Here is a 22,370-nt window from a genome sequence, read left to right on the forward strand (position 1 = left end):
GAAGGGCCTGATGGGCCATATTAATGATGTTGGCTTGTACTCAGTGAAAAGGGATCTTCTGGATGGTTCTGGATAGAGCAGTGACATCATCCAACCTATCTTTCTACAAGATGGCTCTGGATGCTGGGTTGAGAGTAGGCTACAAAGGGATGAGGGCAGCAGTAGGGATACCAGCTAAGCATCTCCTGCAATAATTCAAGCAAGAGGTAGTTTGTAGGAGGGTGGTGGCAGGGAAGAAATGCAAAGGCTTGGAACCTGACTTTATTTTGAGTGCAGAACTGCCAGGACTTCCCACTAGCTGATTGGAAGTAGGATATGAGAAAAAGAAAAGGATCCAAGATGACTGAGGTTTTGGCCCTAAAAACGGGAAGGATGGGAGTTGCCCTGAACTGAGGTGGGAAAGAAAAACTGCCCAAGGAGCAGGTTTGAGAAAGGACGCGAGGGATGGGGTGGGTGGATAGCAGGATCTGGGGGCCGTCAGCAGTCAGGCAGAGGGATAGCAAAAGCTTGAAGATCTACTGAGAGTTTCACCGCAGGCTTGTGCAAGGATAGTTAGGAATGCCTTGGGATAAATCTTTTCATAGAAGTTTTTTCATTTACAAATTAACCTTTTGGTAATTTGAGCTCCATCCACTCAGATGAAAAAGTTAACTCCCAGTTTGCACTGTCAGCTGCCTCTAGGAGTCTGGCTCCCACGTGGAGATGCTATAGGAGGTCTCCCTTGTTCTGGGCGCTGGGTGGAAGTTTTGGTGAGAAAGGGGGATTTGTGCTGAAGATGTGGCTCTATTCACAGTGACATGTGAGGTGGCGTTGGTGGGAGTGACCCTGCAAGGTTCAGCCGGAGTGTCATAGTGGTTCCCAGACATTTTTTGCCGATGATCCCTTTGACATGCGACTGAATTTCACAGGCTGCCTTTCAGTTTTGAACCCAAATTTCCCTTCCCTCTGTGCCCCTCGCCTGCGTCCGCGAGGGACGCACATTCTAAGCATATTTCGTTCCTGAAGAGCAGGCTCTGGCAGCTCAGAGACTATTCATTCACATTCCATTGCCTCTTCTGTGCTCCCTCCAGGATTCCAACAGAGGCTGTGCTTAAAATAATGAGGCTTTATTTATGCAGATTCTTCCCCCCCCCCCCAGAAAGATGCTGAGAGCTTTTCATGAGAATTCTTGAAGAATTGCTGAGGTTCCGTGGACTTCAGAAAGTGTGCTTGAAATGGGGACTCTGACAGTTAGGGCCCCCAGTAAGGCTTATTGATGGAGAGGATGGACCTTGAACCCACACTGTCGCGAGGACCCTCTCTCTGCAGCTGTAACAACATCCTGCCAACCGCAGTCCAGCCCAAGACAACACTCCGGGGACCTCCCTTTCTAGCCAACACCAGAAAAAGAAGCGGGGTGGACTTGCCCTCTCCCTCTCCTTCTTTATACCTTCTCTTCTTACCTCCCTGTGTTTATTTAAAAGCCATATCAGTCACAAAAAGCCAAATACTATATGATTCCACTTAAATGAAGTATCTAAAGTAGTCAGATTCATAGAAATGGAAGTAGAATGATGGGTACCAGAATGATGGGTGCTAGGCGGTAAAAGGGAGTGGTTTAATGGTTACAAAATTTCAGATTTTTTTTAATGTTTATTTTATTTATTTATTTGGCTGCACCGGGTCTTAGAGTATCTAGTTCCCTGACCAGGGATCGAACATCGGGCCCCCTGCATTGGGAGCACGGAGTCTTAACTGCTGCACCACCAGGGAAGTCCTAGAATTTCAGATTTTTAAGAAGAAAAAGTTCTGGAGGTCTGTTTCACAGCAATGTGAATATACTTAACACTGCTGAACTATACCCTTAAAAATGGTTGAGATGGTAGATTTTATGTTACATGTTTTTTACTACAACTTTTTAAAAGCCACATTAACAGCATTACTTCCGTGAAAGGAAAAATATACAAGTTCTAAAAAGTGGAATGCTTTCAGACAGAGAGAACAAGCAGAGGCCATGGGGTAAGGTTTTTATGTTGTAACTGTAGGTGTTTCATCCATCTCCCCATGATTTTTCTGGATACGCATATGTGTTGTGTATGTGTTTGTGTGTAAGCACTCCAGCATTTTGTACACTTGTATGGGTCTTCCAGACGTGGGTATTATCATCATTACAGGATAAGAAAAAGGCTTCAGAATCACCCCCCAGGTCACCCAGAGCATCCACTGGTTAGTCCTCTGCTAGGTTTAATATCAAAGTAGTTAGTAGTCTAGTTCGGCTCCACTTGGGGGCAAATTTCTACTCTAGTTTATATTGTTATTACTTTTGGTTCAGAAGTTCCTGAAATCCAGTTTCCTTTGTGCTTCCTACGCACGTGAGCCCCTTTTCTGATCAGTTGTTGAATTGGATAATTCCCTGGGTCCTATGGAGTCTGGCCTCCACTGGCTGCTCTGTCTGTATTAGAAGGTTATTTCTGAATCTTAGGATTCACTTCAATACTTTTTTGGAAATAAAATACATGACATTATTTGTAATTGTAACTTGCTTTGAAGTTACAGATGTTTCAGAAGAAGAATTCTGAAAGAGCATGATTGTCTTACCATCCGAGGAATTCTTCCTTGCTCCATCTTGTAGAACTGGAGAGGCAGCCTCTGCACCAACATGGCCATCTATGATCAGAGGCCAGTGTCAAGAGAAGGTCCCTCCAATGCCAACTTCACAACATGAGGCCCTGTTCAATTGTTCACCTCGACTTTGTGTCTAGAATTTGAGTTAGAATCACTAATTAGATGGTCACAGACCTGGGAGGGCCATCCAAGAAATTCCAACCCAGAGTCAGGTCCTAACCATGAGAACAGGAAACAGATATCTAAACAGGAGCTAGAAGGGTGACCTCCAGGAATCTATGTGGTATCATCATTGCAGGAACATCTCTTTTGCCTTGGCCTCAGGTTGCTGGTACAGAACTATGTACTCTCCTAAGTTGTGACCATTCTTGATAAATTATAGATGCTTCTTGAATATCAACCATGAGTAAATCACGTACATGTTGCCATGTTTTAGAGGTATCCTTCACCTCATCTCGCTTATTTCATTGCCTTTTGTCTTCCACCTCTTCTACTTAGAGTCATTTCTTCTTGTTTCTTTTCTACTCACGTTGAGATTACCTGGTTCAGTCCTAAAACCTGTCCAAGAGATTATTAAGGAGGAAAGGCTTTGGGCTATTTTCTCCTGCCATTTTAGAGTGTGCAGAATGGCAGGGTGTGTACAACTTTCATGATATTTTTTAATGGCTGTTACTGTATCAAGCCCAGGAAAAATACGAGATGGGGCACGCTGCTGTCCATTCAAACAAAACTGGTTCCATGTGACCGACTACACTTGCTCTCCTGACAGGTCTAAATAGAAAGGGCTTACTTGTTCAGCAGGGGAAATCATGCCTGGAAATAATGCCTGTGTAAATGTCTTGAAACTCAGACTGCTGAGTTTGCATTTGTTTAATTTCTAGGTTCTGCAACTACACAGTTGAATTTTTGTTGAGTAGATACGATGGCCTTTGAAAATGTACATACTTAGGAAATCACTGACTTCTTTATTTTTTTAATACTGCCTTTCATTACATTCTATCAAGGCTGCCTGTGTTCTCTGCAAATTGTTCATGATCTCAGCAGACTGGTTGGACTAGGTCAGGATTCCAAACTAAAGTAGCTTGAAGCATGTGTCGTTCACAGGCTTATAGGAGACTTGGGGAAGTTTAAGAAAGCTCTGTTTGTTTTGCCAATTCACGAGTCCATATATTTTGCCAGCAGTATCCAGAGTCAATGAAAGTACTATCCACCTTGTCTTTCTTCCTTGTCGATTTTTGTATGAAGTGTTTAAGGAATACTAAGACCCATAACTCCTCTCAATTATTGTGGTAGGAAGTGAGGAATATAAAGGATTGAAAGTTAAAAGATAAGGCATGTTAAGTCATTTAGTCCAATCTCCCATCAAATTTGGAATCCTTTTGTGATAATGACATAGGTAGCTCTCCAGCCTCTGCTGGAACACCTCCAGCAGTGGGGAGCACACCACCGCTTAAGAACCCCTTTCATTTTGTACAACTGTGATTACTAAAAAATTCTTCATTTTTCATCGAAATCTACCTCCCTGAAATTTTCGTCTGTGGTCCTGTTTATGCCCTCTGGAATGGAAGAGAACAAAGCTCATCTCATCCTTCCATGATAGCACATTAACTCTCCAAAGACAACAGTTGTGTGGGCCCCATATGTCTCCCTTTCTCTGGGTTGAACATCCCTGGTTCCATCGCCACCTGGGACATGGGTTCAGTGTTCATCATGGTGCTTTTTGCCTGGCCTGTTCTTAACATACAGCACCAGGACTAAATACAAGAGTCTCAGAGTGATCTAAACAGTAAAGAATCTAGGGAAGCTATAACCCCATCTCTGCGTTATACATCTCTTGATATAGGCCAGGTTGTGTTAAGTTTCCTGGCAACTGTGTCACAGTCCTGACACACCTCATTAAGCCAGAACTCTCCCATCCTGTTTTAACAAAGTTGACCTTTTTTTAAAAAGTATAGTTGATTTACAATTTTGTGCAGAGTTGACTTTTTAAATTCCAGTACGGGAATTGACACCTCTTTGTTAAATTGCATCCTTACACATTTACACCATAATATCAGCCCATGGTCATCATTGAGGGTCTTGATTCTGTCTCCTAGCGTATCTTAGCAGCTTGCCGCCCAAATCTTTTCCAAGTCAGAGACAGAAGTTAAGCATGACAGAGTAAGCAGAAAGCTGGGTCTTATCACCAGACAATTTTCCTCAGGTTGAAGCTGACAGTAATCCATCGCCCAGCCACTGATTGCTTAATTTTACTATCTTCTAGACCCCATTCTTTCATATGACTTAAAGAGTGAGCTAAGAGATGTCAGCTGCCTTGCTGAAATCCTGGGATGCTATTTCTACTGCATTCTCTGAGCAGTGATCCCATCAAAACCAGAAATGAAGTTTTGTTGGCATGACTTGGTCCTAATGAAGCTTGAATCTCCTGCCACTTTCCTGTCTACATTCTGAGTGGGTGACGGTTTGTTTGCCAGACCCAGAAAGATCAAGTATACAATTCGTGTGGAATTCCAAGACTTAGTTTTACTCCCTAAGAGCATCAGAACTTTCAGAGGGTAGGTGGGAAGATTTAAAAGTGCCTCATGGAAAAAAAAAAAAGTGCCTCATGCACATCTGGATTGAGTGACAGGGAAAATGTCAGGAGAAAAACAATCCTCCCTTATGTGTATACGTTATAAAAATGAAAAGAGGGCTTCCCTGGTGGCGCAGTGGTTGAGAGTCCGCCTGCCGATGCAGGGGACGCGGGTTCGTGCCCCAGTCCGGGAGGATCCCACGTGCCGCGGAGCGGCTGGGCCCGTGAACTATGGCCGCTGAGCCTGCGCGTCCGGAGCCTGTGCTCCGCAACGGGAGAGGCCATAGCAGTGAGAGGCCCGCGTACCACAAAAAAAAAAGCGTAAGTCACCGTAATTCTTGGGGAGATGGCTGATAAAATTGGGATATGATTTAAAAACAGAAATGGAGGCTGGATATTATTTAAAAAACAAACAAAACATACACTTTGAGTCGCTGAAGCCCATGGTGTTACACATCTCTATTAGAGAGAAAGTGAGATGAACAGAAATATGGTAGAAGGCAACCCCATCAGGCAAGGCTAGGCGTCAATGGGAGGGGTTCCTTAGGAGAAAGATGCCTAAGCCGGTTCCTTGACCGTGGAATGGGCTTGTAAATCCCACAGAATGAAATGCAGATTAAAAACACACACCAAAGTGGACAAAACGGAACCCTCCTGCATTGTTGGTGGGAATACAAATTGGTACAGCCACTATGGAGAACAGTATGAGGTTCCTTAAGAAACTAAAACTAGAGTTGCTATATGATCCAGCAATCCCACTCCTGGGCATATATCCTGACAAAACTATAATTCAAAAAGATAAATGCACCCCAATGCTCGTAGCAGCTCTGTTCACAATAGCCAAGACATGGAAACAACTTAAATGTCCATCAACAGATGAATGGAGAAAGAAGATGTGGTACATATATACAATGGAATAGTACGCAGCCATTAAAAAGAATGAAATAATGCTGTTTGCAGTAACATGGATGCACCTAGAGATTATCGCACTAAGGGTAGTAAGTCAGAGAAAGACAAATACCACATGATATCACTTATATGTGGAATCTAAAATATGACACAAATGAACTTATCTATGAAATAGAAACAGACTCACAGACATAGAAAACAGACTTGTGGTTGCCAAGAGGGATGAATTGGGAGTTTGCCAGATGCAAACTATTATGTATAGAATGGATAAACAAGGGCGTACAGTATAGCACAGGGAACTATAGTCAATATTCTGTGATAAACCATAATGGAAAAGAATATGAAAAAGAATGTATATATATGTATATATATGGATAACTGAATCACTTTGCCGTACAGCAGAAATTAATGCAACATTATAAATCAACTATACTTCAATAAAATAAATTTTAAAAAATAAAATTAAAAAGACATACACACCAAAAAGAACCATCATCACAGAGCTCCCCCAATGCACAGCCCCAGCACTAGGAGCCCACCCGCACCATGCAGGAGGCTGAGTTCAGTTCATCTCCAACATCAGTCTCTCTTCCTGTCTTTCCGTTTTCCTGTTTGAGTCTTCCTCAGATACCCCGTTTGTGAGAAAGGTCTTACAAGTCCTGCTGTAAGAGAACTGGGGCGTGCAGGCAGCAGCCCAGGACCCTCAATCTTCCAACCCCTGCCCTGTTTTCCTAGAGCTGTGCTTCAGTTCCTCACGCCCCTCCTTTCCAGCATCAGCAATGACTGAATCCTGAAAAACACTGCTGCGGAGTTATTTTTGGCTCCCTTCCCTCCAGCCCCAGAGTCTGCCGCTCATCGACAACCATTAACAGCTGTTAGAAGGGGCTTTCAAATCCCTGGCTTCTTGCTGAAGTGCTTTAACACCAGTTTTCTATGAGCTCAGCCACACTGGAGAGGTGAAAGAAACATGCCAGAAGAGTTACATAAAATGCCCTTCGTTTGGGGAGTCTGGTTTTTCTCCCTTTTCTGCAGGAAAACTAAGCCTCTGACAGAAGCTGTGAAGGCACCGCCCAGCTGAGTCCCTGTACAGGCTGATGAATCCAGATGATCTCATGTGACGGCCCCAGCGGTGGCCCTGGGTCATTCTCAGGGTCACAAGTCTGTGCATCCTTGGTATGAGAATTTCAGCATCCTGCCCTCACAGAGCTGTAGCCACCCCACTGCAGCATCTGGAGTTCTGGACTAGACACCAGGGAGGTGGCCTGTCACCACGGAAGCTGGAAGCTGCCTCCAGGGCCCCCTGAGGCCACCCGAAAACCCAAACCCAGGAGCCCATGGCTGCCAGTGAGGCTCCCATGTGGCTCCTTCCCTACAAAGGATTGAGAACTCAGTAGATGTTTGGAAAGTTCTGTGCTCCTTGTCAATGTTAATCCATAAATTCACACTAGCTCCAGAAAGGATACCAATGATGTTGCTGGTCAGGGATTAATGCTTCATGGCTACCTATACTTTGCCGCTTTTTACCCCTTCACTTTTTAGGGCAGTCACCCCCTACCGCAGGGGAGTGACACATCCTCTGACCCTGTTCCAGACTGGAAAATACGAGAGACCATGTCGAGATGTCTCCCACCTCAGCACTTAGCCAGAATAATTATTCAGCCTCCTAATCCCAGTATTTCCCATCATATGAATATTTGTAGCACAACTTGGAAGTGAAATGATTTTAAGTGTTATGTGAAGAACTTGTTTTCAGAATCACTGTGCTTATCTTAATATGTATTCGAAAAAGTGTAACTCACATGTTAAACCTGAGATTTCAGATAGTGTTGCTTAGGAGGAGGTTCTAAGCTAAATTTAATTTGTAAACAAAGTGAGTTGCATTAGAGAATATATTAAAAATTGTGACATTTGGTCATAAGTGTCTGTAGTTTGGGAGACACTCCATAATTCAGTAATTTTTCTGTCCACTAGTCCTGTCTGTTTTGTGCGATCCCTCCCCAAAGAAAGCCACAATGGCAGCTTATTGAGAACACAGGTCATGCCTATTTTCATAAGTTTTGTAATAAAGCATAAGGAAATATAAGGCTTTTTGCATTAAGTACATTTTTAAAATTTATTTATTTATTTGGCTGCACTGGGTCTTAGTTGCGGCACATGGGATCTCCGTTGCGTCGTGAGGGATCTTTAGTTGCGGCATGTGGGATCTAGTTCTCTGACCAGGGATCGAACCTGGACCCCCTACATTGGGAGCACAGAGTCTTAGCCACTGGACCACCAAGGAAGTCCCACATTAAGTATATTTAGACGAAAATAATTTTTATGTGTGTTTCTTGGTTATCTGATTTGGTTTTTTCTTCCAAAATAGTCTAGCTCTCCTGCTTGGGTCCCTAAGCGTCTATACTACCTCCTCACCTGCTTCTATACACTTCCTCATGGTGAGGGTAGAGAATGATGCTCTCTTTGATGACGACTACCCTGTGCTGAGAATTTCTTCGGGACTCGCTTAGATGATTTACACTTACCCTAACTCAGTTCTTTGGAACCCACCTCTGCCTCTCTCCCTCCTTCTCTTCTCATGTTTTAACTCAGTGATGTTCTAAAGAAGGTCTATTTGTTTGGCTATTGTGGACATCCTCATAACTTAAATATAACTTCCCAAGAATGGATACAGAGGGCGGTGGATTTAATATCAATAACCCCGTTTTTTATTGCCAAAATGTAGGGTAGGGAGAAGACATGGCAAGAGTTGAGGCAGGACAGGTCATTGGAGCCCAATTATAAAGAGCCTTGAATGCCATGCTTGAGGGGCTTGGGTTTTATTCTACAGGAAGCAGGTTGACAAAATGATTATCGTTAGGAAGATGAACCAGGCAGCAGTACAGCGGAAGGATTCAGGGAGAAAGAGACAATGGCCAGGTTGTTGCAGTGGCCTAAGCAAGAAGTAATGAGGCCGTGAAATTAGGCATGTTCTTTGGAAAAGAAAGAGATAGATGACTTTTAAAGAGCAAAGGGAGGGGCTTCTCTGGTGGCACAGTGGTTAAGAATCTGCTTGCCAATGCAGGGGACACGGGTTCAAGCCCTGGTCCAGGAAGATCCCACGTCATGGAGCAACTAAGCCCGTGTGCCACAACTACTGAGCCTGCAATCTAGAGCCTGTGAGCACAAATACTGAGCCCTCATGCAACAGCTAGTGAAACCTGCCCACCTAGAGCCCGTGCTCCACAACAAGAGAAGCCACCGCAGTGAGAAGCCCACACACCGCAATGAAGAGTAGCCCCCGCGCACCGCAACTAGAGAAAGCCCGCGCGCAGCAACGAAGACCCAACGCAGCCAATAAATAAATAAATTTATAAAGACCAAAGGGAAACAGAAAAGACCCAAAATTGTATCATAGTTTTCAATGATACATTCGTCGACTTACTTGTTTATTATCTGTTTCTTTCTCTAGATCAGTGTTGTCCAATAGCATTTTCTATGATGATGGAAATGTTCTTCTGCACTGACCAGTATGGTAACCGCTAGTTGCATGTGACTATCAAGCACTTGAAACGTAGCTAGAGGAGCTAAGGAACTGAATTTTAAATTTTAATTAATTTTAATATAAAGAGTCACACATGGCTTAGTGACCACCATTTGGACAGTGCAGGACAAGAGTCCAAGTTCCAAGCATCATGCCTGCCTTGTTTGTCATTATGTCCCTGGAGCCTAGCACAGTGTCTGGCACATAGTAGGCACTCAATAAATATTTGATGAATGAATGAAAAGAAACCCTATAAAACAGAAGTAAGGATTATGTCCTATTCAAACCAGTAGACTTCTTTATGGGGAATTTTGGCTCCCACTTAAAGAAGGAGGAGGAAGATGGAGATTTCCCATAGACATTGAGGATATTTCCCAAAGGTTTAAACCGAAGCTCCCAGCATGTGCAGGTGAAGCCAAATCATAGGTGAATGTCCAACAGTGGTGGGAACATCCAGGGTCAGGGTCTATTCGGTCCCTGCCTTCTTGGCCTTCATTTCTGGCTCTTACAGTGCACAGCACCCAAGCGTTTTCCTGAAATATGTAAAGGGTAGTAATCAAAATCAAAACAAATTTTAGGAGGAATGAGAAAAAGAAAATGTGTTAGAGCTGCTTTGTTAGAATGGCTGTAGAGGTGGGGGAGGTCACACATGATCTGGAGTGAGGCGCTCAGGACTCGAGTCCCACGACTGTGGGCAGGTTGCTTAAACTCTCCGCACCACAGTTTTATAGAAAATGAGAATAAGAATCATCACACTTCACTTCCCAAGCTGTTGGGAGGAAGAAGTGACATAAAAATATATAATGACAATATAGTCCATAAATTTCCATTCAGATGTTTCTTATAATTCACACGCACTGGGCTCATAGCTGAATGTATGTCTGAAAGGCACAGTTATATTAAAATACAATCCTGATACGTGCCTTTCGGAAAAAGAGAAATAAGAAGTCATCAGATTCTAGACGACTGTATTCAAAAAAGGAACTGAACAATCCAAAAAAAAAGACTTTTATCTCTCAATATTAATATTAAAAAAAACTCCAGGAAAGTTGATACCGCAACTTCCTTCTAGTAGCTTATGATTCAATAGTGCTTGTTGCCAGGAAGTTCCTGATCCAGGAACTTGCCCAGGACCACCTCGCATTTCCCTCTGTAGCCCTTCATACCCTTCCCTCATCTTCCCTGCTCTGTACTTTTATCCCCTGCCTTTGGCCCCCTGTCCTAGCAATGAATTTAGGCTCTTTTCTCCATGAACTGATCTCCCCAAACTCACAACTTCGGCAGCACCTGTAGCCTTCTATTAAGAAATATCTCCAGCCACCTGAGTCCCACAGAACCACCGCTTTCCCTCCTGCCCCGCCCCCATCTGCCTTTCTTCACTCTCCGTGATTATAGCAAAAGTTGTTATCATTCCACTTGTACTCACCAACCACAGACATGGAGCTCTGTCTAACCCTGTCAAATCACATCACATTGACTGAGGTGGACCAAATCACATGCTTCCTGTAGGTAACAGCTACTTAGAGGAAAGACTCAAGATTTGGCCCGTGTGTCAGATTCTCAGTGCTGTGCCCCAGATGCAATATTTTTAAAAGAATTCCTGTTGAAAATGGTTATTACACTGCCACTAGAATCATTTTCTCATAGTACGTCATCCCATTTCTTCAAAGACTTTCTTAAATATGACCTCTCTCTGGTCTCTTTTTCATTTTCTCAGTTTAATATACTTATATTAAATAATAATAAGGGGCCATAACAATAAACAATTTAAATAAAATGCTCATCAATTCAGGGAACCTGAACATCAGTTTTCAGTTTTCACCATCATGTTCCCCAATATTCTTCCTCATTGAGAACCTATTCTCTTTCTAATTGGATTTAAAGACAGGAATCACTATAAATCTTACTGGCTTTCATCATATATAAGCTTGAATAATTATTTTCTGTCTTGCATTTGGGTTTTAATCTTTTTTCTTCCCAAAATATTACCATCTAATTGAGCCTAATCAGAATTTATACCATTTGTCATCTTTAAATTTTAATTCTAATTCAGGCATCTCCTTAGGCTTAACAGGTAAAGAATAAGGCCCCTCTAACCCCTGTCATTGGTAAAAATACTGAAAATCAGTGGACCTACAGCCAGTCCATAGTATACCTGATTGTATTAACAAAAGGGTAAAATTGTAGATATGCTAAAATTATACAAAAGATACACAGAATGAAAATAATATATTTTAAAATCCTATGATGTAAAGAAAGAAAAGTTACACAGACTTTACAAAAAAAGAGAAAGCAGCAGAAGGTTCAACACCTTGCAGCGGAGGCCAGTGGGGTTCTGCAGATGCGCTGTTAGGTGATTTACCTACCTAAGGTCTGGGTTCTCAGCAAGTGTCCTCAGGGCTGAAAGGCATTAAAGAAAACCCACACCTGGCACTTCTGCTCCCTCTGAAGGGTGGCCACTCAGGCGTGGTACCTGATAGTAGGGGTTAGCCCCAGTGGTCTAGCTCTGTTCCCAGATCTGCCACTGTAAACAGTCTCACCTGGATTCTAATCATAGTCATAAATCAACCTAGTATAAGGGTACTTATAAAGCATTTTTCTATACAGTACTGCATACAGCCAAACTTAGTCCCATCTTCATATGGAAAGCCAGGTGTGTTTTTCACTTTTCATTTTACCAAGGCTGATACGAGGCAGGAGTCCTCCCTTGAAACGGATTTTTTTTTTTCCTAATATGCAAGTTACATAACTGTGAGAAGAATCTTTAGTTCACATTTGCACTACTTGAAACATTTCCATTGTTTCATGCATTGGTCCATGCAAATGCAGGTTACATTTTTTTAATTCTCAATCATTATCTTTTTATTTATTTTTATGTTTTTGGCCACGCCGCACGGTATGCGGGATCTTAGTTCCCCAACCAGGGATTGAACCCATGCCCCCTGCAATGGAAGCACGGAGTCCTAACCACTGGACCACCAGGGAATTCCCCAGGTGATTTTTTTTTTTTTTTTTTTTTTGTGGTACGTGGGCCTCTCACTGTTGTGGCCTTTCCCGCTGTGGAGCACAGGCTCCGGACGCGCAGGCTCAGCGGCCATGGCTCACGGGCCCAGCCACTCCGCGGCATGTGGGATCCTCCCGGACCGGTGCACGAACCCATGTCCCCTGCATCGGCAGGCAGACTCTCAACCACTGCGCCACCAGGGAAACCCCCCAGGTGACATTTTTGGTGGCCCAGTGGCTAGGGAACAAAGGCTAGGATAGGCAATTTAGCTACATTACATTCCAAAAGTTTGTTGAGAAATTAGTTGTCTGAACTGCTGAGAGTGTCTTTTATCCTGGAAACAGGTTATGAATAGTGGCTACTTTCTTAAATCAGCTCCCAAATCTCCTATCTGTATCGCCTTTCATTTTTTGAAATTTATTCAGGGAACAGATGTTTATCATCATGCAAAGCTAGAAGGAAGTTAATTCTGTAGTCTAGGAATAAGCGAAGGGCTATGACATTACAAAGGAGGAATAGATAATTCTAATGAGAGAATAAGAGAAGTTCTCGTGGAGGAGAGGAGGTGAGAGTGGGATTTCAGTAGGTGTGGGGGGGAAAGGCCCTCTCAAGTTGAGTGTCCCTCCATTATATGCCTGTCACAACTTTCTATATCTCTGTCATTGCAACTTGTACACTGCACTGTAATTGAAGTATTGCTTGTCCGTCTCCTCATTTGGACAGTAAGATCCGTATGCAAGATTTCTGAGTCGTGGTAGTGGTGATGTTAGTTTTTTTTTTTTTTTTGCGGTACGCGGGCCTCTCACTGCTGTGGCCTCTCCCGTTGCGGAGCACAGGTTCGGGACGTGCAGGCTCAGCGGCCATGGCTCAGGGGCCCAGCCGCTCCGCGTTATGTGGGATCTTCCCGGACCGGGGCACGAACCCGTGTCCCCTGCATCGGCAGGCGGACTCTCAGCCACTGCGCCACCAGGGAAGCCCTGGTGATGTTAATTTTGATCTGCACATCCACCATCTAGGACGATGCCAACATGGTAGCCATTTGGTTAACGTCCGTCAAATAAATGAAGGGTCTCCTTTAGGAAAGTTCTAGAGGTGTGAACATGTGTAGTGTATATTAGGTGAGAATGAGAGGAAAGACTTGGAACAGAATCCTTGAGAGCCAGAGGCCTGAATGCCAGCAAAGACGATCTCATAGGATTCTAGTTCTGATGCATTTTTTTTTTAAGCCACACCTAACTTCTATTCATACTGTCATTTTTTTTTAATGGGACAATTCTTTGGAGTTCCAGCTAAGGGACCCAGTGCCAAGGATGCAGGAGCTTCCTCTGGGGAGGGATGGAGATCTTAGCACAGCCGTCACTTACCCCTACGGATGGGTATAAACGAACCAGTGGACCTACCCACACCGGCCGCGCTGGGAGTTCACAATTGGAAAACAAAGGGCAGTTGCTTCGCTGAGCCTTCCTGAGGTCTTGCCTGCCATTCACTTTTAAGTCCAGCTTATTCATAAAGTGAGGGCTGTTTGTAAGTCAGGGACAGCATGTGTTTCATAAAAATGCTTTCAGTATCAGATTCTCTGTCTCTCTGCCACTCGCACAAACATACGTGAACATTTTGGCTTTTCTTTGCATTAGCAATTTATGTCTCTCCCTCCTCCCTTTTAAAGTTATAAGTTAATGTTTGTATGTTTATTTCGTATCTTTTAAGGCTAACCCAACCCAGGCAGTAAATTTAGGCTGGAGCAGCAGTCACCCCGGCTGCTGGCAAACAGCCTGGAATCAGGGCCTGGGCAGCCTCCTCTGGCTAACTGCAGAGTTCACTCTCTAGGCTTCGGTTTCATCACTATCATTATGAACGAGAAGTCTAGAGTTAATTACAGTGCATGAATGGGAGATATTCCTGGACTTATTTGCATTAATTACTTGCTGGTAGTTCCTCTGCTGAGGTCTCCATCCTTGTTTTTACAGAGCTTTTGGCAGTGTTTCTGCAGTTGGTGTGTGAATTTTTATGATCTGTTGCGTGTTATTCGTGCAATTTCCTGCTCTGTAATGGTATCAGTTTTCCAGACACAGAGGAATACAGACTAAAACCCAGGAGCCTGCATTAGCATAAAATGTCCCAGTTCTGTCAGTTTGATTAATTTGTCTCTTTGTCTCCACTCTATATGATAAGTGCTATTAATGGTTGCAGCACTTCATATGTCAAAGTCTTTCTTCCTAATGACTTGAAAATGCGGTTTATTTCCCCTTTTTGTATTATTTTTCTCATTTAGCATTCCACTCAAGTATAGATTTATGCCATGCTCTTTCATTATCTTACTGGTCGCAGCACTGGAGTGATTACATATGGTGTAGAGTATGCGTAAAGATGTGATCCCAGGGGCAGCAGCTGCTGATGCAAGCTGAAAATAGATCCAGCCTACGCTCAGCACTTTTCCCAGAGGCCTTTTATTTATTAGTAGCAGTCTCGGTACAGGACAGCTTGGATCCTCATTTAGCAAGATGACTTTTTGCCTTTCCCAACAGTGCAGTGACTTTGCTCTATTTACTGACACTGCTGTGTAATTTTTTTTTAACTGCCTTGTATCTCAGCAATGACTGAACCTAACATAAATTGTAATATAATCTCGGTATATAATGAACTCAAGAAACGACAGGCTCCATTTGAAGTAATGGAGCTTGACAGATCTAAGGTTTAAATTAAATAATCCTATTTGTAAGACAGCATTTGTACACGGTGCACTGCTTTAAAATGAATTTCTATTCTTCTCTAGTGTTTCCTACACCGTTTTCAGTATTCTCCTTTTCAAAAGGACTTTTTTCCAGAAAGAAATGCATTGCCAAGCCAACAGCTCTTTCATAAGGAAAGAATAAAATGAAATTTTTTTTTACCCATTTCAATCACTGAACTGGAACCAGCATCATTAATGATTAGAGATGGGTAGTTATTAATCCAAGCTGGCAAATCCAAATAGCTTAGACTTTCCATCAGCACAGAACATCTGTGATAGAAATATAATAGCGGAATTTAGGATTAAGATAATAGCTAACCTTCTGCGCATGTTTTAGGTTCAAGTAGGTATTTTTCAGTAAATCTGAAGAGTCCTAATAATGAATATATGTATGCATTTTCTGAATACACCCAAGAAGAACTATTTTGTAATGTCATTCTTCTCATTGAAAGAGGTACATTAGACAGGATGAGGAAGTTCGTTGTACATACTAACAGCATCAAGCTAGGCGTTCCTCGCTGCATGACACATTTTTCCAAATTGCAAAAATAAAAAATACCATTTAATAGTTTATAGGCAGATGACAATTTGAGAGTATTACTTATTGGCAGGACCTCATCATCTGATGAGGAAGCCTTAGGAAAAATGAATTTATAGATAGAGAGCGGACCTCCTCCTGATGAAATAGTAAATGTAGGAGGCAAACTAGTAAATTTGCTTTTTGCTATTTTGTGTGTGATTTTACCTGCTGCAGGACCAAGCAGCCATTAGAGAAGGCAGTTCCCTCTTTTAATTTGTCTTTGCCCTGAAAGAGTCCCGTGGGTTCTTCTGTTAGGTAACAGAGATTTTATTAATTCCATGATCGAATGAAAGTTACATGGGGTAAACACATGGTTTCCTGCTGGGTTGGGTTAAAAATTAAAACAATGATTCATGATAAAGAAGTACAGCGCAATAGATTCATTTTAGTGGATACATGACCCATAATGTTGTTGAAAGAGCAGTAATTCAAACCATTCCTTGGAATGGGTTTCCTTATCCCTTGGAAATAAGCAAACCAAGGGGCATTTCAGCTGAGTAAGAGAAGCCTCCTTTATCCTGATCACATGCACAGTTGCAGGAGAAAGCGTAAGACCACAGCGTTCCATCAGCTGTGATGTCTGTTGTTGCGTCTGTTCTTTCAAGTTCCTTTGGGAGCTTAGACTGCTAATAGGCTGCGTTGCTGTAACTAGGGCAGCCGTCCGCACCCTGCCTTTTAAGATGCCCTCTGTCGGCATAGGTGGAAGGCAAGCAGGAGCTTGCCTGCGGCTACGGTGCCTGCTTTTTCTACTCTTTTTATTTTGTCTTCCTTTCTTTCCCTCCCATCCTGCTTCCCACTCTCATACAAAGAGCACCCAAGCTTGTTCTCCAGGCTCATCCCTAATTCCCTCCATCGTGACACAGTAATGTTACAGCTGATTTCATTCTCTGTCTAGTGGCCTCAGAACAGGGGGTGGTGATCTTGCTTGCTATGGGAAGAGTGATACTCAGACATGACAGAATTAATTAAGGATGGGGTTTAAGTATTAACTCTTAATTTCCTAGTTCTTGTGGTTCTAAATTAGATAAAGTGTTGTTAAAACTGGGAGAGCGTGAGCATTTATGTGTGTGTGTGTCTGTCGCCAAAACCGACAATTCAGTTGTTGGATCAATTGAATTGACCTTGTTTTTCTCGTGAAACACATCGACTGTATTATGAAACAAGCAGCCCAAATGAAGAGAAACATTTCACATATCTTGTCGAATATTTAATGGGGACCTCTGAAAGCTGATACTTCCCTTGTGCCACCAGATCTGAAATGAGAACAAAAGCACTTCATTTTTGATAAGTGGGACGTTGTTTTTTTCTGAACCTTTTTACTTCCAAGACGTCTTACGAGAGTTATCTCAGTTTGGGCTAAGCTTCCCAATAAATGATGGAGAGTCTGAAGGAGGCTCTTGGAGTCAATGATACAGCAAGTGGTTTGTAAACCGAAGACTAAAGGAAGAAATGGGTTACCAAATAGGGACCAAGGAGAGAAAGAAGGAAAAAACCAACTTTATTGAGCACCTGTTGTGTGCCTAGTGAATGTGACGATAACTTGAGCAAAATAACAAAGATTTTAGTATCAGAGGAACAAAAGAAGAAGTTCAATGGACTTACAGGGTTGGCTTTCTTTTTTTCTTGTTTGCTTTTTTTTTTGCGGTACGCGGGCCTCTCACTGGCCTCTCCCGTTGCGGAGCACAGGCTCCGGATGCACAGGCTCAGCGGCCATGGCTCACGGGCCCAGCCACTTCGTGGCATGTGGGATCCTCCCGGACCGGGGCACGAACCCATGTCCCTTGCATCAGCAGGCGGACTCTCAACCACCGCGCCACTAGGGAAGCCCTTGGCTTTCTTTTAATGGAACACTATGTTTTGTAGAAGTGTTTGAATAGAAGAAAGAAAAGGAGGAGAGACAGAGAAGGAATAAATGAAGTTGTTCAAGTCTCTTTAAAGAGGTAATAATAAGATGGAAGAATTTCAGCCACTAGGACAGAACTACCTCAGCCAATTTTAATACCAAGGTAGCTGCTAGCCAAGTAGAAATGTAATATTCATTTTCATTCCTGTATTCCATTAGCAAAATTTCTGGCTCTTCAGATCCTTTTGAAAATAGAGAAGTCTGCATCTGAAGCTTTGCCTGGTCGAGGGTCTGCCTCACCCAGAAAACATCCTCAGGAGGCCAAACTCAATGGGATTTTTTTCAGTGGATAACACCAGCCAATTCTGAGTCTGATTTAAAACTCACTGTATAAACTCCTCCTAGCTTACTACAGCTGTAAGTGTCCTCTATTTTTTATTGCCGACTCTTTCTGTAGAACATACACCCACTCCACTTTCCACACTTCAGATTTCAAGTGGAGGAGAGCTATTTGAAGGCCTACTCTCAAAAATAACTTGTTGAACCTTGTAGAACCTGCTTTAAAAGCTGCCACGAGTATAGATGTGTATGTGCTTATGTTGGGTTTTTTTTAGCTTTCAACTGTAGATTTTTTAATTGAAGTATATTTGATTTACAATATTGTGTTAGTTTCAGGTGTCCAGCACAGTGATTCAGATATATATATATAGATATATAGATATATTCTTTTTCAGATTCTTTTCCTTCATAGGTTATTATAAAATATTGAGTATAGTTCCCTGTGCTATATAGTAGGTCCTTGTTAGTTATCTATTTTATATAAAGCAGTATGTGTCTGTTAATCCCGAACTCCTGACTTATCCCTCCCCCACCCTTTTCCCCTTTGGTACCATAAGTTTGTTTTCTATGTTTGTGAGTCTCTTTCTGTTTTGGAAATACGTTCATTTGTATCTTTCTTTTTAAAGATTCCACTATATGTGCTTACTTTTTGAAAATGATCTTTGACCCAAGAAAATTATAGCATTTGTATATATGGGCATGCAGTTATGCAGTGAGGTTTTTTTTTTTTTTTTTTGCGGTACGCAGGCCTCTCACTGTTGTGGCCTCTCCCGTTGCGGAGCACAGGCTCCGGACGCGCAGGCTCAGCGGCCATGGCTCACGGGCCCAGCTGCTTCGCGGCATGTGGGATCTTCCCGGACTGGGGCACGAACCCGTGTCCCCTGCATCGGCAGGCGGACTCTCAACCACTGCGCCACCAGGGAAGCCCCTGCAGTGAGCTTTTTTAAGGTACTGTTTTAAACAAGCTAGAGCCCATATCCCTCTAGTTTGGGTTATGTCCTGTTCTTCTGAAAGGATACATATGCTTCATTAAGCTAAGATTTATTAGCAAGGCCAGCAGGTGATAATGGGACAGTAATTTTTACATATCAATTTTGACTTGATGCCCTTACTTCTCAGCAAGGAGAAATATTAAAAGATCTTGCTAGTGCAGCATGATGCATGGGAAGTGAGAAAGTCAAAGGAGTGCTTTTCTTCCATGATATACTGGGAATCATAAAACCTTGGTCTTAAAAGTCATCTGACCCAGCACTAAGGAAAAGGGCTATATTTTCTCTTTGGTACATCCCTTGGGTCTAATCTAGTGATGATGATGATTAAAAATAACCTTTATTGAGGGCTTCCCTGGTGGCGCAGTGGTTGAGAGTCCGCCTGCCGATGCAGGGGACACGGGTTCGTGTCCCAGTCTGGGAAGATCCCACGTGCCGCGGAGCGGCTGGGCCCGTGAGCCATGGCCGCTGAGCCTGCATGTCCGGAGCCTGTGCTCCACAACGGGAGAGGCCACAACAATGAGAGGCCCGCATACTGCAAAAAAAAAAAAACCTTTATTGAGCATTCACTATGTGCCAGGCACTGCTCCATGCACTTTACATGTTTAACTCATTGTCACTATAGGATTGCTACTGTTATTACTCCCATAGGCCAGATGAGGAAACTGAGGCAAGAGAGATTAATTAACTTGCCCGAAGGTCAGCTCCTAAATTAAGGAGCCAAATTATGAGCCTAGGCAACCTGACTCCAGAGCCCATGTTCTTAACCCTTGGCCTCAGTGATGACAATAGGAATGCTCATTAAAGATGTAAGTGCTGGGTTTTTAACAGGTGGAAAATAAGGCCTGGGGTCACAAACATGTCAGCTGTAGGAGTGGAGACAGCAAGTCTCTCCAGCCTTTGTTCAAGGTTTCCCTCTGCCACACAGAAGTCCCTGTGAGCCCAGCACTAGAAATTTGCCTTTACACAAGAAATAATGAAAAAGATGCTGAAAAAATCTTAATGTAAAATGAAAGCAAAGAGAAAATACCTGAGATCTGAAATTTTCGTGCTTTTTCTTCACTTTACCCATTGATGACTCCTCAATTCACTCCACTTGATCACATAAAGACCTGAATATCTAGGTCACCTTGGCTTACATAAGGACTTGCCTTTGTCTGCAGCCTCAGTTTTGAAGCACTGAAAGCATAAGACACATCTGAGGACTTCCCTGGTGGTGCAGTGGTTAAGAATCTGCCTGCCAATGCAGGGGACATGGGTTTGAGCCCTGGTCCGGGAAGATCCCACATGCCACGGAGCAGCTAAGCCCGTGCGTCACAACTACTGAGCCTGCACTCTAGAGCCCACGTGCCACAACTACTGAAGCCCGCGTGCCCTAGTGCCTGTGCTCCGCAACAAGAGAAGCCACCACAGCGAGGAGTAGCTCCCGCTCACTGCAACTAGAGAAAGCCCGCGCGCAGCAACAAAGACCCAACACAGCCAAAAATAAATAAATTAATTAAAAAAAAAAAAGACACATCTGAGAAACGAGCTCTGTAGATTTTATAATAACCCAGTGTGGGGAATTCCCTGATGGTCCAGTGGTTAGGATTCGGCACTTTTACTGCCATGGTCCAGGGTTCAATCCCTGGTTGGGGAACTAAGACATCCCACAAGACGTGCGGCGTGGCCAAAAAAAAAAAAACAGTGTGGTAGGTAGAGTAATGGTCCCTCAAAGATGTCTACATCTTTTTGTTGTTGTTGTTGTTTGTTGGATTTGGGGGGGGGGGGGGGGGGGTTTTTTTTTTTTTTTTTTTTTTTTTGGGAGGTTTTTTTTTTTTTTTTTTTTTTTTTGATGGGGGGGGGGGGGGGGGGTTGAGTTTTATTTTATTTATTTTTTTATACAGCAGGTTCTTATTCGTTATCCATTTTATACACATCCGTGTATATATGTCACTCCCAATCTCCCAGTTCATCCCATCACCACCCCACCCTCCCACTGCTTTCCCCCCTTGGTGTCCATACGTTTGTTCTCTACAAAAGATGTCTACATCTTAATCCCCAAAGCCTGGGATTAAGTTAAGGATCTCGAGATAGGGAGATGATCCTGGATTATCCAGTTGGGTTCAGTGTAATCACAAGAGTTCTTACAAGAGGGAGGCAGGAGGGTCAGAGTCAGAAAGTCCACTTTGCAGTTTGAAGTCCACTCAAGTGATGATGGAAGAAACTGTATGGACCATGGCCATGGAACTGGTCAGCTGCTCCCCAGTTAACACCAGACTCAGTGGACAGGAGGAAGGTTGCCTTTCTCCATCTGTGACCGTTGCTATTTTCAACAAGCCATCTCATGTTATGCTAGTTCGTCTCCCTTCCATTCATCTTTATTTAAATTTTTTAAAAAATGGACTCCTCACATTCTGTAAGAACTTTCAGCTCTTTCTTATTGCCAGACCAGAATGATTTATTGGGCAAGTTGGCTGTTTTTAAAAGTCCTACATCATGGGCTTCCCTGGTGGCACAGTGGTTGAGAGTCCGCCTGCTGATGCAGGGGACACGGGTTTGTGCCCCGGTCCGGGAGGATCCCACATGCCGCGGAGCGGCTGGGCCCGTGAACCATGGCCGCTGAGCCTGCGCGTCTGGAGCCTGTGCTCTGCAACGGGAGAGGCCACAACAGTGAGAGGCCTGCGTACCGCAAAAAAAAAAAAAAAAAAAAAAACAAATCCTACATCATGCAGTAGCTAAAATAACTGGCATCAATGGTTGTCTTCCCTTAAAGAAAGCTCTAGGCTACAGAATTCTGAGCCTCATCCCCCTCAGTAATTTATGACTCTGAATCCTAAAGTACCTTGGTTGCTCCTGTGAACGTTAATTCCTGCTGAAACCGTCACACAGGGAAATATGAGGCATGTCCCAAATGGCTTCCGACTGGAACCTTACTGTCACTGATGTGGTGTCCAGGTTATGGCTTTGGTTAGTGAGTTAGAAGCACTGTGACCCTCTTTTAATTCTCAGTCTTGAATTGGGTCCTCACACACTGCCCGCTCTTCCTCCTTATGGCCTCTCTAATCTGTTCACATCTCTCTTCCACACCCCCCGTCCCCCCATCCCCCCATCCTCGCGCCCACCACAGCTGTACTTCTGCCGTCCCTCGCTGTGGGCCGGGTTCTCTCCTGTGTCTTTGCACATTCCTTTTCTTCCACAGGATCCACCAGTTCCCTCCCAATACCTAGCTGATCCTCACCCAGGCTTCAGCCTGGGTGCCACTTCCTCAGAGCCAGACCCCCTTCTGCCAGCACTTGG

The 22,370-nt window shown here is 43.4% G+C and overlaps 1 protein-coding gene and 1 non-coding gene across 2 annotated transcripts in view; both read left to right on the plus strand.

Annotated features, from left to right (window-relative positions):
- BACH2 (BACH transcriptional regulator 2) overlaps positions 1-22,370 on the plus strand; it is a 357,828-nt gene that overhangs the window by 290,356 nt on the left and 45,102 nt on the right. The window lies entirely within an intron of this gene.
- TRNAK-UUU (transfer RNA lysine (anticodon UUU)) lies at positions 20,658-20,730 on the plus strand. Its single transcript has one exon. It is a non-coding gene; the product is annotated as a tRNA-Lys (tRNA).

The sequence above is a fragment of the Aethalodelphis obliquidens genome, unplaced genomic scaffold, assembly GCF_003676395.1.
Source record: "Aethalodelphis obliquidens isolate GAN/ISIS:26980383/991018 unplaced genomic scaffold, ASM367639v1 scaffold3, whole genome shotgun sequence".
NCBI classification, from domain to species: domain Eukaryota; kingdom Metazoa; phylum Chordata; class Mammalia; order Artiodactyla; family Delphinidae; genus Aethalodelphis; species Aethalodelphis obliquidens.